Source organism: Taudactylus pleione, unplaced genomic scaffold, assembly GCF_031769625.1.
Source record: "Taudactylus pleione unplaced genomic scaffold, aTauple2 ptg000010l, whole genome shotgun sequence".
NCBI classification, from domain to species: domain Eukaryota; kingdom Metazoa; phylum Chordata; class Amphibia; order Anura; family Myobatrachidae; genus Taudactylus; species Taudactylus pleione.
The window spans coordinates 2,778,993-2,798,364 of NW_028284413.1; positions in this window are offsets into that span (position 1 = coordinate 2,778,993).

Below are 19,372 nucleotides of genomic sequence, written 5' to 3' on the forward strand. Positions count from 1 at the left end.
AATCACCCCTTCTCTCAAGGCAAGATAAACTACACAGCCTGACATCAGACTGCATAGCATGCAAAAAATAGTATGAAAAATTACATCTACTAAAAAGTATGTATTTCTGAGAGATGCACTAATAAAACTACATTATTAAGTGACACATTTATAATACCATATATTCTAACAAATGCAAATTCATATTGCCAGTGAAGCATAATGGAATTATAAAGATAATTTTTTGTTTGCATAGAGAAATGCAATGCATAACTTGATATAACGCTATTACACTTACTTAAAGAGACAGGCAGGAAAGATAAAACACCTGTTTATTTCTATCAAAGAATGTGAATGTAAACTCAATACAGCAGTGATTCCCAACCTCGGTCCTCAAGGCACACTAACAGTCCTGGTTTTAGTGATATCCATGCTTAAGCACAGATGGTTAAATCAAAATACCTAAGGTACTAATTAAGTCACCTGTGCTTAACTATGGCTTTCCTTAAAACCTGGACTGTTAGTGTGCCTTGAGGACCGTGGTTGGGAACCCCTGCAATACAGAGAACAATTATCAAAGCTTTTTCCAACTGAATCCATGTTTTGCAATTCCGATGCTCACAAGGGAGAACTTTATATTTACTTTGAAAAGCTGTTGCTTGTCAGCAGTTCTGGAGGTGGAATATAAAAGAGCTAGATCATGAATAAATATGACCCAATATTATTTAACTACCATAATTTTATAAAACTTATGCTATATTAGCCTCCCAGACAACTTCTTAAACCTCAAGACAACCTATTAAAAGTTTACATTTAAAGGCCACTCTGATAACCATGTATAATAGTGTTGACTATTTTTTCACCTGGTTCCAAATATATATATGAGCATTTCAAATTTGAAGCATGTAAACGACTTTAAAAAAAAAAATGAAGCAAAGAATAGATTTGATACTCTAACAACAAAACCAAGACGTTTTACAAGATACCACAACTGTAATCAGATGAGTCTCCTTGTCAAAATTATTCACGCAATAAAACCGGAGACGTGAGGAGGTAAATTATGAGGAGATCCTACTTCAAACAGAATGTAGCTGGATAGTTAACATAAATTAATTGTATACTTATAGTCTAAGTGGTACCTTTGCTATATATCAATAATCTCATTAGCTGAATTATTGCCGCCTCATTTTGATTTATCTCTTTCTAAAGGAATTCTATTTGGTGATTAAAGTTTGAATAATATGGGAACATGTATTCTTTTCTTTAATAGGTTTAGTTGTATCTAGAGATGTGCGCCGTCCCCCATGTTTTGGTTTTGGATCTGGGTTAATTTTCATGTTTTGGTTTTGGATTTGGATGAAAATTTACAAAAATCGATATAAATCAATAAAAACAGCTAAAATGTCAGAATCCAAAACCCGAGTTTGGTTTTTAAATCTGAGTTCCGAACCGGCTACAGATCTGAACCGGGACTCGGTTCGAACCAGGTCACAAAAGTGAATCTGAACCTTGACCCGGTTCTACTCAGAACCCCGAAATTCGGGTGTGTTTGGATTTCAGAAATCCAGACCTGCACATCTCTAGTTCTATCTAATATTGTGGATGACTTGACCCAGAAGTGTCTGAAATTTGTGAAGACCAAGAATATGCAGTCTGGGACTTTGGAACTGTTCTACTTCAGTTCCAGGGGGTTGTAGTTTATAGATTGGGAGCTTTATCTTGGCACTTTCTCTGTCTTATTGGTATGTATAAATAATATTATTTATTCCCAGTAAAGTAATTATAAATGGAAAGCAAAGAAAACCAGATCATAGTGTATACTGTTGTACAGTTGTGTAGGTGTATGGTAGAATATAAAAACTCGCCATATAAATGCCAAAAGAAAGGCTTTTTGACAACCTTAACACTGTTGTCCTGTAGTGGTTGCTCAGCAACGGAGTGTCCTCTTTACATCTGAGTATTCAGTGACGCGGTTCCAGTACTCAGGAGATTGGACAAAAATGAAACAACATGGTGTAAGTCTTCCAACCCAGTGGTGGATACAGTGGCATCATTCCCTGGGATGCTGTGCACGCGGTGTAGCCGCGCACCACCGCTAAGAGGGTGTGGTCAAGCGGGAAGAGGCGTGGCCTTGCGGCCCAAACCCTGTAGTCCCGAATCCCGTGCTTTTTACTGAGAGGGCAAGGGCGGGTGCAGGAGGTGCGAACTGCCTTGTGTGCAGTGCCGGCTCCCTCACAGTGTGCTGCACTTAATATTACAGTGCAGCACCCGGCTCCTGTCACTGAGGGGGAGACTGCACCTTGGTGTCACCCTCCGTACCCCCTTTGTGATGCCACTGGGTGGATACAAATGCTTCTAGTGCAATCAATTTTTTTAATAATAATGGAGCATTAGACATTAATTGTCTATACCGATGTCCGTAGGTGTGATGAAAAATATTTACTATAATCAGCCTATAAATCCACAGTATAATAAGTCCCAATAAATAATAGGGCTCAGTTAAATAGAGGGATTAAAATAACACTTTATTAAGGAAACTAAATATTGTACGATTTACCAGTACAAAACATGGTTATTTTATGCAATATACTTCAATTACAACCTAAGCAAGATGTTTCAGCAAAAAAAAATATATAATGGCAAAAAATATATAAATATAAAATAAAATTCATAGGTCAAAAAAGGGATAAGGGAATGAGAGTCATGTTCTACAAATATATGTAGTTCTCTCAGCAGAAATTAGCAACATGTTTCATGGTTACCCGACCACTTCCTCAGGCTAGTTGTATCTAGAAATTATCATGGCTAGCTAGTATGGGTTTAATGAATTCTTGTTACTTTTTCGAATATGCCATTTGTTGGATAGTAGATTCTTCTGTTTTTCTTTATCATTCACTTATCTGTTACTCATTTTCTTCTTAAATATTTATTGTTATACATTGTCATTACTCTGCACTTGCCCAAATGTTTGTTTATATTTAATCCAATGCATGTGTATAGTTTGGTTAAATGTTACTATTACATATTCATACAATTATTTTATGGTTACAATTGTAAAATAGCAAAAATAACAGATAGCGCTGCAATCAATAGGATAATCCACACAATAATTTTAATATGTAATATACATGTTTATTAATACAATATTTAAAATAATAATAAAATTGGCCAATATTGAAGAGAAAAAGAAAAAAAAAAAAAAACAATTATAAAAAATGGACAAACATTGTATGCAATATTCCACTTGTTCTAATTGACAATGAATATAAACTAATCTCTTATAAAAACACCATTAACATGGTACCATCAATTAGTAGCTATATACTCCACACATGCAGAGACTGCACATTGAAAATGAGCATTTATGTTTTAGATAATCAATAATTACTGGTCATGCTTTTTTATGCAGGGCTGTATAAAATTCCAAGGATAATGCTGCTTTTTTGTGATTATAGAGAGAAAAAAAACAAACATACAGTCCAGCACTTGGATTGTTAGCACACTAAGGTGCAAGTCTCAATAATTCAGTTGTTCCAATGATTGACACATTAATAAAAACATAAGTTCCAGCACTTATATGGTTAACACGCTGTAGTGTAGATCTCAGAATTCCATCCTCTTTGTTTTTTTAAAAGCCCATATCAAGCATTTGAGATAATTATCACACTGAGGTACAGATCACCGTATTAAATGAAGGTATGCAGTCCAGCGCTTTGGTGGTTAACACACTGTGGTGCAGATATCAAAGTTCAATCCTCTCAGTGTTTTTTTAGCACATATCCATGTTATAATATTCACTAGATACAGATCTCAGAATTTAATCCTCTTAGTAGTTGCTTAAACACATATCAAGCACTGAGATGGTTATCACACTGAGGTACAGATCAACATATTAAATAAAAGCATGAAGTCCAGCACTTAGATGGTTAACACACTGTGATGTAGATATCAGAGTTCAATCCTCTTAGTGGCTTTTTTTGCACATATCCATGTGATAATACTCACTGGGAACTTAGCAGAGGGATATTGTAATACTCCTTCCCAGGCTTAGTGTGCTTTAAAGCTGAACAGTCCTTGCTGCATGCAACAGGTAACGTGGAGCATGCACGTTGGTAGGTATAATGTAACGCGTTTCCCCGCCTCTCTCAGAGTCTCAGCGGCTTCCTCAGACAGAAACAGAATTAATTATAATTATTTTAAGGACTAGTTTTGTTAGGAGAAAGCACCATGTGACCTCTGACTGCCCGGAGCTGTGATCTCAGACCTTGTGTACTACTTTGTATTTGCATTGTGCATGTGCATCGTAACTGCACATCCTTAGCTCCATCCTCCATGCTAGAAGGACATGTCTCTATGAGTCTCCTGTATACTCCACAGACACAGCGTTACAGAGGCCAGTGACCACAAATAGTTCCATTGTCCCACCAAACATATATATATATATAGTTCAGCAGTGGTGCGGGCACTCCCAATAGTGAATCCTCTAGCCATGGTGCTCACTCAGGGGAACAGATAGTAAGGCAAAGCAGTGTCACCATCCGGACTTAATAAAGACGTCTCAATCGTGTCACTACAGTCAACATTTTGAGTTTTAATCACAACTCGTCCTCGAGACATACAAAATGACATTGGAAGTTCTTACCTTTATACCCCCCTCACCTCGTGTGCCGCCAGGTAGTCCCGCTTCCAGCTCACTCTCCAGCGCCCGGCAACAGCCAGTGACGCAGGCGTGAGTCAGAGCGTCACCCGGACAACCACGCAAACAATACCAATATCACCACATGAACACGTGAACAAACACACGGGTTAAATATATAAATGTTAAAAGCACGTTGCGTTACTGTTTATAATGTAAAGACCATCCCCGGTCTGTATGATATAGTTGCAAAAATAACAAAGCAACACAGAGTACCAAATACGGCCTGCAGATATAAATCTATTGTCAAAGAGATATTACTGGCTATCTATTACAAGAGACACCTAACTATAATAAGTACAAATTCAGATAAACACAGTATTGCCACACCATACAGATATTAATAAAGACATAAAAAGCAAAACAAATCATTGCCAATGTAACCCAGGAATCCTAAAGATATATGGCAAGACCTGTGTTTTATTGCACATATCAACAGATAAGAACAGACAGCTAGACCCTTCAGATGTCATACATATTATTCAATCATAGCATATAGTTATAATCATATATGTCAAACAAAAGCCGCAAAGGACAGATGATCATTTAAACCTTTAGGTTTAACCGTATCTAATAGATATATCCACCTCGTTTCTAGGCGCAACAGAGCCTTATGACGATCGCCCCCCGGGGGTTCTCAGGTACATGATCAATTATCATGTGTCTCAGATTTGCCATATTATGTTTGTTTTCAACAAAGTGTCTAGCTACAGGTTGCTCCAATAATTTGCCTCTCAGTGCTGCTCTGATTGCGGACCTATGTAATGCCATCCGCTCTTTAAAGGTGCGGATGGTCTTACCTACATAACAGAGGCCGCATGGGCATTTAATCAAATAGATGACAAAAGAGCTAGAGCAAGAAAGCGGAAATCTTATGTCGTATTTTTTGCCCGTATGTGGGTGTGTGAAGAATTTACCACAAATCATATGGCTGCACGTAATACAGCCCATACACTTGTGGCAACCTCCACTTTTTCTTTGTGTATTATTGGCACTATCCACTAGCTCTGTAATATCCGATTTTACTATATAGTCCCTAAGGTTTTTACCACTTTTGAGAAATGAAAGAATCCTAGTTTGTTTTAAACTTTTGAGGTCTCTGTCTTGTTGATTAATGGGCCATAAGCTCTGTGTGGTCTGATTGATAATGCTATTAGCTGTCGTATATCTGCGTGGCCAATGTACTCTCTTTTGCCTACTATTTTTAACACTTTTTTTCAATAGATCATTCCTATTGAGTGAATCCACTCTTTGTCTGGCTTGTGCAAGATTCTCAGATGTATAACCTCGATTTTTAAACTTAACACACATCTTGGAAAGATGTTCATCAAATTTCTCAGGGTCACTAGTGATCCTCTTGACCCTAACTAATTGTGAAAAGGGTAGGCTCTTTTTAGTAGCTATTGGGTGGTGGCTGGATGCTATAAGTAAATGTATTACGGTCTGTGGGCTTGGTAAAGATATAGGTATTGAGTTTGCTACCTTCCTTCTTGATCGTAACATCAAGATAATTCACTTGTTCTAAACTTAGATGAAAGGTAAATTTAATTGGGCAATCCTTATTATTAATATCCTCCATAAGATTTACAAATCCGTCAAAGTCACCCTGCCAAAACAATAGTACATCATCTATATAGTGACATTTAAAAATAATTTTATCTCTGACTTCTCTATTAAAAAATAAGTTATTTTCAATGGCAAACATGTACGTATTTGTGTACAACGGGGCTACATGCGACCCCATTGCACATCCCGTACGCTGTAAGTAAAATTGGCCATTGAAATAAAAATAATTTTTATATAGTACCTGTTCAAGGAGCATCAAGAAGAATTTTAAATCAGGGCCAGTGTACAAATCATTGTTATTTAAAAGATCAAAAGTGGCCCTAATTCCTTCCCTGTGTGGTATATTGGTGTACAGGCTTGTGATGTCAAGGGTACACATCCACATATTAATTGGACGATCATCAAGATCCCGTAGCTTATTTAATACCATAGTTGTATCTTTAAGGTAGGTACCCTCAGCCTGTACACAAGGCTGTAAAAAATAATCCAAGTATTCCGATACATGGCTCAACAGCGAGTCCCTAGCTGAAATGATCGGACGACCGGGCGGTCTGTCCAAGTTCTTATGTATCTTAGGCACACTATATAATAAGGGGGCTTTAGGATGCTCAGTTTTAAGGAATTCACAAATATCGCTATTGATAATTTTATTAGACAATGCTGTATTGATAATCAAGTCCAGCTCTTCTTTAAATTTAGTGTTGGGATTAACATCCAGTTTGGTATACAGAATCTCATCCGCTAGTTGTCTCTCCAATTCTTCCTTGTATTGGTTAAGGTCCTGTATAACAAGGCCTCCACCTTTGTCTGCTGGTCGGTAAACAATGTCAGAATATGAACTCAGATCAGTGATGGCACTCTGTTCTTGACGTGTCAGATTGTATCTGGTGTGAGTCATTTGATCATTGGTAAATTCTGTGACCTGTACATCAAGTGCTCTCATAAGGCTCTGTATAGCCAGGTTATTAGAAACAGGATCAAACTGGGATTTTTTTCTAAATTTAATATCATGTTTGTCAGGAGTTACAGTATCCGTTGTTCCAAAGTACTCCTTCAGCTTCAATTGTCTTTGTAATATATGTTGTTAAACTTTCCATTCAAAACTGTTGAAGGGAGTTGTTGGTATAAAGCTGAGTCCCTTGTTAAGGTCCTTCATTTCAGTGTTAATAAACACTCTTGAGGACAAATTGAAAACTGTATTTATTTCTTGTGACTTCTGCTCCTGCCTCTCTTTGTTGTTCTGCTGGCATTGTCCGCCTCGCCGTGTGCTCCTCCACCTTAGCCGCGTCCTGCTCAAGTATTCACCCCTAAAGGGGGTCTATGGATGGCTTGAATATTTGTGGGGAGCATTTGGCAATCATCACCTGATGAGGAGCAAGCCTCACTTGAAGTATGTGGATCCAATTTGGGATAATGTCTACGGGATACATAGTTTCTGGGTCTACCCCTTTCCACATTTTATCCAGTTAACCATCTGTAAACATGTTGTTCAGAGTAGTCCTTATTAACTTTCTCAAATTTGTCCCTTTTAAAGTTGACCAAGTCTCTTTTGTATAGTGCTAGTTGCTGAGAGTATGCACAGGTCACTGGTTGGGGATACCCTTAGTCAGGGTATTTAAGTGCTGTTGTTCAAACTCTTTTCTGTTTATAGTTGGTAAATTCACGTGCTGCCTCCTCTATAACCAATGTCATGAGGTCAAATGCGCATTTATTAAGCACGGCAACCCAACGTCGACAGAATTCATTATTGAATCTGCCTATAGTAGGCACAGTCTTAAACCCTGAATCCCTGAGGTATCTATTTTTCACGATGGTATTCTGATAATGTGATACCATGCAACAGGAAATCAATCTCCTTTTTCTTCAGTTTGAGTAATGCATGGTATATTTCCTCAGGAGTGAGGTTCCCCCACTTGCATCCACCGTCTTTCTCTGAATAGAACTGCCTCACTTTCACTTTCTGAAAAGGACAGTTTCCCCCATAGGTAGATTAATCCTATGGAAGCCTCCTATATCAGTATTAACAGTCGTTTGAGACATGTTAATATCCAGACACATAAATAGCAGGTACTGTAATGTTCTAACACAGGTTCACACCAAAAACGTTCAAAACCCACTTTTAGAACTGTGCATAAATCAGAGACAAGTTGTTTACCAGTGGTGTATCATGTATCTCTGATGAGGAATAAATAATAACAGTGTGGGGTGCACAAGCAAAGTAGAGCAACAAGAGGTAACACGTCTCTAGCGCTCAATTACATACAGTTCAGTAGTGGTGCAGGCACTCCCAATAGTAAATCCTCTAGCCGTGGTGCTCACTCAGGGGAACAGATAGTTAGGTAAAGCAGTGTCACTCTCTGGACTTGGAATAAAGACGTCTCATTCGTGTCACTACAGTCAACGTTTCGAGTTTTAATCACAACTCGTCATCAGGACATACAAAATTACATTGAAAGTTCTTACCTTACAAATAGCTCCATTGTCCCACCATATATATATAATATATATATATATATTATATATATATATATATATATATATATATATTGTAACACGACTAGGGGTGGACTCCCTCCTCACACATACAGCAGCCGGAAAAAAAGTACACTAGTCTGGGGTCTCGTACTAGCTGGTCGGTACCAGTCTTTATTGTGCAACGTAAAAGGAAAACAAAACATAAAAGTAAACGCTAGCCCGTCTGGGCGCTATCTAGACAAGAGGTTCCCTCTCTAAAGAAATAGTGGGGCCTACTGCCTCCACCATCAACACAAGCGTATGCACAAGACTTACAGGTAGTTTTCACCAAGTATCTCTGAGCCAGCCAGTCTGCTTGCTCTCCTACGTATGTGACACTAGCTTAAAATCACACACAGCCTATATCAGCCAGTTCCATGTGGAGACTCTAATGAGCCTGCTAACAGGCCAAAAAGGCCAAAACCTGGAGTGGCCTGTGGATGGAGCCCTCCCTCTCCTCACATCCACACCCCCAAGACCTAAACTGGCTTTTCAAAAAGCCGACATTCAAATCTGCTTCACTGCAGACTTTTCTCCTGGGGTTTTTTAGAAGACATAGGTCAAAAACCTAGGACAAATGTATCTACCACTGACCACTTTACCAGTGTTCCTATCACAATATATATATATATATATATATATATATAAATATATATATATATAGATCACAGCAAGGAGAGGCGGCACTCAGAGATTGATAAGTAGAAAAATTGTAATAGGTGTACATGAAGGCAACGTTTTGAGGTGTGACCCTCTTTCTCAAGCCCACACCGATGCAGTACTTATCAATCTCTGAGTGCCTCCTCTCCTTGCTGTGATCTATGAACGTTTTTGGATTGGCACCAGAGCATTATGCGGATTATTTGTTGTGAGTGCTGGCATATGGGGGACATATATATATATATATATATATATATACACGCACACACATATATAACAGCAAGCCGGCTGGCACTCCACTAATCAAGACCAAAATGTGCATGGGTGCCCTCGGATGTGTAATGTACAGAGAGAGGAAGCCGTGGCCCTCACAAGGAGATCTAGGTGTTGTGTCACCAGAGTTTCTTTAGTTGAACAGGGCCGAAACTAGGATATCTGTCACCCGATGCAAGGTAGCGATTTTGCGCCCCCTCCCTTCCTGTACCTGGATTTTGTCCTTGCTCCTCCATAAGGCAGTGCACTAGTTAAACGTCCCTGGTATAGTGACTTACATTATTCCACACACCATAATGCCCATTACACATTATGCCACACATTGTAATGCCTATTACCAAAGTGCCAATTACATATTTCCCTGACACCATTTTATGCCCCACAGTGAGGCTTCTAATTACTTTAAAATTACCTGCTCGTTGTCAGGGGTTTTATGCTCGTTGCCAGGGGGTTTCATGCTCGTTGTCAGGGGTTTTATGCTCGTAGCCAGGGTGTTTCATGCTCGTTGCCAGGGGGTTTCATGCTCGTTGTCAGGGGTTTTATGCTCGTTGCGAGGGGGTTCCATGCTCGTTGCCAGGGGGTTCCATGCTCATTGCCAGGGGGTTTCATGCTCGTTGCCTGGGGGTTTCAGGCTAGTTGCCAGGGGGATTCATGCTCGTTTCTATGAGGTTTATGCTCATTGCCAGGGGTTACATGCTCGTTGCCATGGGGTTTATGCTCGTTGCCAGGGGGTTTCATGGGAGAAGATGCAGCTTTCAGCATCTTCTCCCGGCACTTGCGCTGGCCTAACAGACACTAGAGGTCCACATGGAATCTGCTGAAAATGACCATCCAAAAATGGCCGCCGTCAAGGAGGAGACAGACACTAGAGGTCCAGTAAGGACCTCTAGCATCTGTCTCCTGCTTGGCGGTGGCCATTTTTGGATGGCCATTTTCTGACTCTGCAGCCCCCCAGCCACCGTGAATCATCCCTTTTTCACCCCCTGCATTCTGGCACCCGGTGCATGTGCACCTTTAGCCCCCCCCTAGTTGCGGCCCTGAGTTGAATAAGCCCTGATAATGCCGTGGCTTCCTCTCTCTCTCTCTCTCTCTCTCTCATATCATTTCAAGCTACACATATTTATTTTACGACAATCAAATATAAGCACACATTTAGTAACGACATATAATTCATCTGTACCCAATGTAGGATTGATTGAAAAACATTGTAACAGCAGAATCTGCTTAAGTTTTAATATTGTGATTTTAGTAGGTCATTTTTAAAGGACTTTACATATTATTAATCTCTTTTTCCCTCAGCAAGCATTTTAGTGTGCACTGTGCCCATGGTGCAGAAAGTGTAAGCAGGGCCAGATTAACAATGGGGCGGATGGAGCTACAGCTCCAGGCCTCCAAATAAAAATAGGCCCATCAACATGACAGAATGATTACCAGCTACCTAACTGGCCATAAATTTTAAGTATTTAAATAGTTTTTCTAGTCCCCCGTCCCCCCTAAAAAAACAAAATTATGCAATTTTTCTATTTCTATGTAGTTAGGGAGACATTGTGGTCATAGTTTAGGGGGTGTATACACCAAGGTGACTCTGACCACAGCCACACAGCACCGTTCACAGCTCTTCCCCTTCTCAGTATAGGCCCTTGAACATTTTCAGCTCCAGGCCCATGTGGGCTTTAATCCGGCCCTGAGTGTAAGGACTGCCATCAGTGAGGGACAGCCAGTACTCCTGTAGTGGGCCCGGACAGCTGAGGGGCCCGGCAGCAGGCAGAGTTAATTAATTGTTCACCCTCACACAGGCTGAGCTGCTAGTGCTGTCGGAGATATGAATGAGTCATCACACACTCCACTATGTGTGATGTGATGAGTCATTCATTAAGTATCCAGCCAGCGCTGCTTAAGCACACACCTACTAGGGAACAATGTCCTGCTTCTGATACTGAGAATCAGGAGCACGTGCAGGAGGACAAGATTATAATAAAGTTAGGTGTACTGGGCCCAGGGGCGTTTCTAGAGAGGAGGGGGCCCGTGTGCAGTCTCTGACAGGGGTGACTCTGCCCCCCTGCCTCCTTTACTATTCCTAAATCCTGCCTCTGCCCCCCTCCACCCCTAAACAATCTGTCCCCTGTATTATTCCTGAATCCTGCCTCTGTCCCCTCCCCCCTATACAATCTGCCCCACTGTCCCTTTTACTATTGCAGAGTCCTGCCTCTACCCCCTCACAAAATATATATCTCTGCACCCTCCCCATATGTGTCTCTGCTCCCCCATAGCTGTGCCCCTGTTCCCCCATACCTGTGCCTTTGCCCCCTCTCCATATCTCTGCCTCTGCCATCTCCCCACCTGTGACTCTGCTCCCTTCCTATCTGTGTCTGTGTCCTTCACCCAAGTGGGCCTATCCCCATTTTCACCTCTGCCCCTTTTCCAAAGTGTGCCTCTCCCTAAGTGTGCCTCTGCCTCCGTGCCATATCTGTGTTCAATGCTACACACAGTATCCGAATCTAAGGATGACAGGTAAGCACAGTCTTCTGTTATTAAATCATTTGGGTTTTCTCACTTTAAAAAAAAGCCATTATTCTTTTTAATCTTTAAAGTCAAATATCTTAAATTTGTTTATTTTATATATAGTCAATATAGCAAGGAGCCCATTCATAAATGCAATCTATGCAATCAGATACATTTATTAGTAAAGTTCATACCCATCTGTAAGCTGTGTCACGGCCATGTAGAATAGTGCTTCCTGTTCTACTGTACATTTGTGGATGGACTCTTGTTTTGTGTGTGTATGTGTGAGTCTGAGGGGCATGTGAGGCACGTCAGTACCATGGTGGGAGCTCATTGCATGTACTTGCTTCAGGTACCAGAGCTCAACGCCACACCTCTGCATCCACCAGGCCCTTGTGGGGAGGAACCAAGGAGGTGGTGGGGCCCTGCCTTTTACATTTGTAATGGGCCCCTTAATTTCTGATGGCAGCCCTGTATGAGTAAGCTATTTTGCCAGAAAAAAACTTTTCCTTCTATAGAATGTTAAAATTGTTCCTACTGTGATATCATACAGTTGCCTGGAATGTAGCAATTGGAATGCAAATTTGTTTGTGTGTTTCCCTGGACAAAAATGCAGGGACACCTGGTGAATTAAGGCAGCACTGGTCCACGATAAGGAGGAGATGGCAGAAGGCAATGGTCAACAGCTCCAGGAACCAGCAAAGAAGACAGCAGAGGCCCAAACGGAGGATGCCCAGTTCTCTGTAACCCAAGAGAAAGAAGTGGGGCTGCCAGGGGCCCAAGAGGAGGCTGTGGCCATTTTCTATTATAATTATTATTATCTATTATTTTTAAGGCACCACTTAGTGGCCCTGAGTCTAAGGGCCTCATTCAGAGGCGGTCGGAGGATCAAGCGGTCGCTTAGAAACTGGGCGGCCGCTTGCATCCTGACTGCCCACCTCTGTTGCGGTTGTTAGGCTGTGGGTTAACACCCACAGCTCTAATGACCGCTCCGGTGATGGTCGCGATGGTCATAGACCATCGCGACCATCGGGGCTTACGACGAGACCCTAGGGTAGGGTCTCCCTTGTCGTAAGCCCCGGAGAGCTTCTGGCTCTGTCTGAGCCGGAAGCTCTCCACTGACATCACTAGTGATGTTAGTGGGGCCTCCCCCAAACGGTAGGCGTTCCCATGGGAACGCCTCCGTTTGGGCTGCCACCCCCCCGGCCCGCCTTCCAAACGGGGCGAGCTGTCAATCAACATCGACAGCTCGCCCCCTTTGGATCGAGACCCGCTACGACCGGCGCTGTTGGTCGTAGCGGGTCTCACGCATGCGCACGACGGCGACGGCGCCGTCGTGCGCATGCTCTGTGGGGGGCCATCGACCCAGTACGAGCGCATCGCCGCTAACGACCGGGTCTGAATGACCCCCTAAGTCACACACGATGCCGATGTTGATGGAGTTAAGCGATTTTTGCTACTACCTATGTGTCTAAGGGCCGTATTGAATTAGAGGTGAAAAGCTGTAATCAACTAAAAAGTTTTGCTTATTGACGCTTTTCGCCTGTTCGGAACTTATCTCCAAATTCAATTCCAGACGGAAATCGCCAAAGCGGAATGCAAAAGGGTTCTCCTAAGAATAGCAGGTGAAAAAAGTGCAAAATCTTTATTTTGGGGTGCAAACGTGGGGAAATTACCCAGAACCCTTAGGAGAGCCCCCCAAAGGCCAAATCTTGGAAAAAAAAAACTAAGAACACCCCAAAAAAGTACTTTCATTTTTGGGGCAAAAAAGTAAAAAGAGGGTGAACAAGCATAAAAACTAGCGAAATAGACTTCTTGGGGGTTTGCAAGGATGGGTCAGGTGTTTTTAGGATTGCAGGTGCATGCCGCAGGAGCGTTTTTGATGTTTTTAAAAGTTCACTTTAGAGACTTAAAAATATGCTAGCACCCATTTTCAAGTACCCCAAATTTGCCAGGACTACTTATTTTCACCAAGAAATACTGCTTAATGCCATTCTTCACCACTTTTGCAAAGACACTAATAAGCGCACCAAACACTTTTATTAGAGGTATTAGTACACATCTACATTGATTCCCTATGTTAGTGCATCTTTTTTTGGGGTACAGACTGATTTCCCCACTTCTGACAGTACTTTCCGCCTGTTCCGCATTCACCGCTTTCCATTTTCACGTGTTTAGGAATTGAATGGGGCGAAAAGCGGGGACGTGCACGAAAAGTTTTCGCCTCTAAAACAGGCGAAGAGGGCAGAAAGTCGTATAAGCGAAACTTCTCCAACTTTTCGCCTCTAATTGAATACGGGCCTAAGTCGTACAAGGTCGCAGTTGCGATTTAAGATGCATGCACAGAGATTTGTATTGGACATTCAAGGGCGCTGACAAGGAGGTGGCTAAACAGATGTACGGAGATGGACAGGCTTATGCGCATGATATGGGAGTGTCACTGAAGTGTTTGTGTACTCAGATGCTCAATCGTTCACTTTGGAGATCATACTCAGATGGAAAATTTTTACATCCCATAGGGGTGGTGCAAGTTTCGATGGAGCGACCGACGGTGGTGTCTAAAGATGCACCAGGCAATATTATAGCGTCTACAAATGCTTCTCAGTCTTTGTACATTCAGACATACAGATGTACACCAGGGAAGGACTTTGTAGTGGCTTTTGCATAAAGTCGCAGATGGGTGACCGCCAATAGATGCAGCTGCAGCTGTTTCTGCGTCCACCCCTGAATCAGGCCCAGTAATTGCAGCATCATGCAGGGAATATACAGTACATGGTAACAGTGTAACATCATGAGTACAGTAAATGAAAGCTTACATATCTTCGGAACAACACAAACTTATAAAACAGACTAGACAGGACGAGAACAAGGGGCAAGGATAGGGAAACACAGTATCTTGAAGGGGAAGTGGAGGTCACAGGGAGGTGAAGGCATTTAAGCACTTAATAAATCTGTACCCAACGTAAATGCAAACATGCAGTGTTAAAGGAGGTCCCCGTCTGAGAGCTTATAAACTAAGAGATGAGTCCATGTTGGTCAAGGCAATGATGTGTCACTGCATGCAGTGTGTAGGTGTTTCCATTACTTGCATTGTATTATTTTATACTTTCACATTTTCCCTCAGTATTCCAATCTGTAGTTGTTTGAAGAAACAAGTGTAAATGTTGCAATGTGCACTCCTAGGGCACTCACTAAGAGATCACCAACCAACCTCCATTCATCAAATTGATGCATGGCATGTTTAATGATGCAATGATTTATACTAGAAAATGCATTTTAATAAAAAATTTAATTTATTTAATTTCTATCTTCTATAGATTTCATGGATGAATTTGCTGTATCTTAGCTGCATTGCCAAGGCTAGGAAATTTGCATCTTCTGACGCAGAGTCTGGCCTTGGGGCGTCACCCACTTCACACACCCAAATGTCTGCAGTCTGTCAATCATGCTGCGGCTGTTGGCACTGCGAGAATGCAGAATGGGTCCTGCGCACGCGAAGTTCACCCACCATCAGGTTAGTACATAAACCATCGGGTTAAGAATAAGGCCTAGAGCTTCCAGTTAAGAGCACAGATTCACTGGACTCACAATGCCTGGCATCAGTGCAGCACTCTGCTTATGGGTTCTCCTCAAATACTGACATCTACTACAAAGCATGGCACTAGAAAGGGTGATTACAGCTTGGTACCTCCGGCATGCCTTCTTAGTGGATTTGGATGTCGTACTCACAATTGGTAAATTAGGACAGTAGCACCCAGATATGATCCCAACCTGGTTGTTGTGCTTTGCACACAAAGTTTGCAGGTTATCGCAATAAGCTGTCATTTGCTTCTGAATCAAAGCTACTCCTATACAATGGAGCTGGTTCCACATATACTAGTGCATTGTCTGAGAGTCAACAGGAAAAAGTCGCTTTCTCCAATAACAGGCAGGGGCAGAACTATGGGAGACAACGGAGGCGCCTGCCGCCGGGCTCCAGCTCTGAAGGGGGCACCTTCTCCATTGTCCACAACATATTCTCCCCACTTAGGGCTGTAACTGTGCACCCAGAGTGTAACGTCATGGCCACCTAATACATGGCACCTCTTCCCAGCACCTAAAAAGCCACCATACACTAGTGGAGAGCTCCATGTCAGACCATCAGCTGCTGCCTTCGTCTATCTATAGCCTGTCTGCATGCAAATTTCACAGTGTCAGTTGCACACTGTGACAGGGGGGGCACCAAATTATAACTTGCCTCCGGGCGTCTGGTATGAACTTACGCCACTGATAACAGGCTTCTTATTGCTCACTTATAGAAGCAAAAGAGTGGTACCATGTTCAAGAGCAAAAGCTGAAGAACAACATATTATAACATCTGTACAGTCTCCCTATCAACATGCTTGTCACCAGGGGGCATATTTATCACCAACCGGTTGTGAGGCCATAATTACATCCCAACTCACAATGCAGTAATGTAAATTACTGCTTGCAATTATTATAGATTAGTTAAGTCGAGAGGGCAGAGCTCCAGAAAAGCCCTGTCCTGGCGAATAGTTAGAACCAAAGTGATACCATTGAGCGTACTGCACATGTGCGGCCATCACGCTGCACATGTGTCAATGGGGGCCAACGTAGAGGAATCTGAAGGATCCCTCTCTAAAAATATAATGCATAAGAGTAGCCCAAAAGCTGCAAAAGGTTAATGCCCATAGGCTACAATGGCCTGACACTTCTCATTCTGGAGCTTGGTAAATTCGGCAGCTCTATGAGGGTTGCTTTACAGAAAGAAATGGAAGGACCATGGCAGATATCAGAGACTCCTGCTGAAAAATAGCACTGGTTTCATGTAATTATTTTGATTATTAAAAGTATTTCTCTTACATATACCACTCAGGATGGGTATAGGATGCTCCCCTTTCCCTACCCTAACCCCTCCTCCCTGGTGCCTGAACCTAAAATCCCCCAAGTGTCTAAACCTAACCTCCCCCTCCCCACACCCTAAACTTAACCATCCCTCCCTAGTGCCTAAACCCTGACCCAAGCCCGCTACTTACCTTCGGGATGCTGCACCGGGATTCTGACAGGTATCGGTATTCCGGCAGCGGCATTCTGAACGCCGGCATTCCCTGTGTTGGGATACTGAACGTATCCCATACCACTCATGTTCCTGTCTGACAAATAAATATAAAACAGTACATCAAGAAAAAAAAAAAACTAATTTAAAAAAATTGTTTTTTTTGAGAGTCAAAATATGTGTGTGTTTGTGTGTGTGTGTGTGTGTGTGTGTGTGTGTGTGTGTTATGTTGTTGTTGCCAGAGTTTGATATGCTTACAAAACTTTCATACATTTAAAAAAAAAAAATTATAGATTCAAATAACTATTTCCAAGTAAGTTTGACATCTGTATATTCTCTGTACAAAAAAAAAAATTGATACAAAAAATAATATTGCATTGTGAGATGCATACAATTTTAATATCTAAAACCATAATGCATTATCTAAAAGACTACATAAGCTTCATTTTTCTAAACTATTAGTACTGTATCATGAAGCATGACATTGATTAGTTCTTCAATCTTTGTTTCCAAATAGGATTTGTCAGACTGAGAATTATCCATAACTCTCCATAGATGATTAAAGCATTGACACTGCTGTTTTGTATTATTTTTTATGTTTTGACTTGCGCCATCCCCTTCGCTATCATGTTACAGGAATTTGGTGTACCTAACATTGAAACCAGAAGGATCCTACCAACAGTGCAGATGTACAGTACTAGGATATGAAGCCTAGATGGAGGAAATCACGTCACACCTTCTTTTTCGAATATTTGTTATTTCGTAGTTGGGTTACCTGGGACATTCCCTCTAGGCAAAGGCACAGTAATGCGATGAGTCCATGGTTGTGTAGTGAATGAGGCAGTGTGAGACAGCATGTTTGGTGACAGCAATAGACTGGAAATTAGTTAACTTCTTTTATCACAGCCGGGACACTGTATGCAGCACTCCAATTCATATACGAGGTGTGGCTATTAAATAATGAGACTGATGATATAATCTATGCTTAATTATATTAAGTACATTTTAGTTTCGTTCCCCTTCAATTTACTCCCCTCCTGCATCCACACACCTCTGTATTCTTATTTTCTATTGGTCAGAGCCGTGCTGTAGCTCATTATCTTTCAGCTGTCTCAACAGCTCCGTCGTTTTCCTCCTTACCTCAGTAACTGATGCAAAAAGGGTTCACTTGAGTACAGATTTGACTTTAGGGTGTCACGTTTGGTGTCTGAGAGTTACCTGACTCAGGTGATGAACTGGATTCAGCAGAGAGCGGCATGACAGGAATCACAGATGAGGTAGATTGCTCTATTGCAAGACTTATGTGGCAGTGAGAACTGCCTTTGATGATAAATGACAGGAACTGGGCACCAATAGAAAACTCGGAGGAACCAGACTGGGACCGGCAGGAAGACTTGCTAAGTTGAACTGGTGAACTGAAGAACTTGGGCTTTAACTCGCTCTGAATCAGGGCCGGTCTTTTTTTTTTTTTTAGAACGGCCTCCTGGCCGCTCGCATAGCTGTGGGTGACCACCCACAGCTATAGAGAGCGGCCAGGAAGATGGTCGCAATGGTCAAGACCATCGCGACCATCGGGCTTGCGACAAGACCCTTGTGGTAGGCTCTCATTGCCACAAGCCCCAAAGAGCTTTCGGTTCAAACAGATCCGAAAGCTCTCCAACTGACATCACTTGGCGTTTTCATGGGAACACCTCCGTCTGGGCGCCCACCAAAGGGGGAGTGCTGTCACTCAACATCGAAAGCACGCCCCCTTTGGTACGAGACTCGGAGCGATGGCTTGCCCGTCGCTATCCGGGTCTCGTGCATGCACACAACAGAGCCGGCTCCGTCCTGAGCATGCACTCTGGGTCACCATCAACCCAGTTGCGAGTGCTCATTGCTTGCGACCGGGTCTGAATCAGGCCCAGAATCCGGTCTGGGACCGGAATGGGCAGTATCCGGGCTGGAACCGGAATGGGCTTGGAACTTGACTCTGGACTGGAATAATGTGACAATGGCTGAAGATAAATCAGATAATGCTGAGACGAGGACTAAACAGGGTAATCCGGAAATGCTGTGACAAAGGCTGGAACTCAGGTGCAGGCTGGATTGGATAATTGGGAAACAGGTTCAGGAAGGAATAGGTA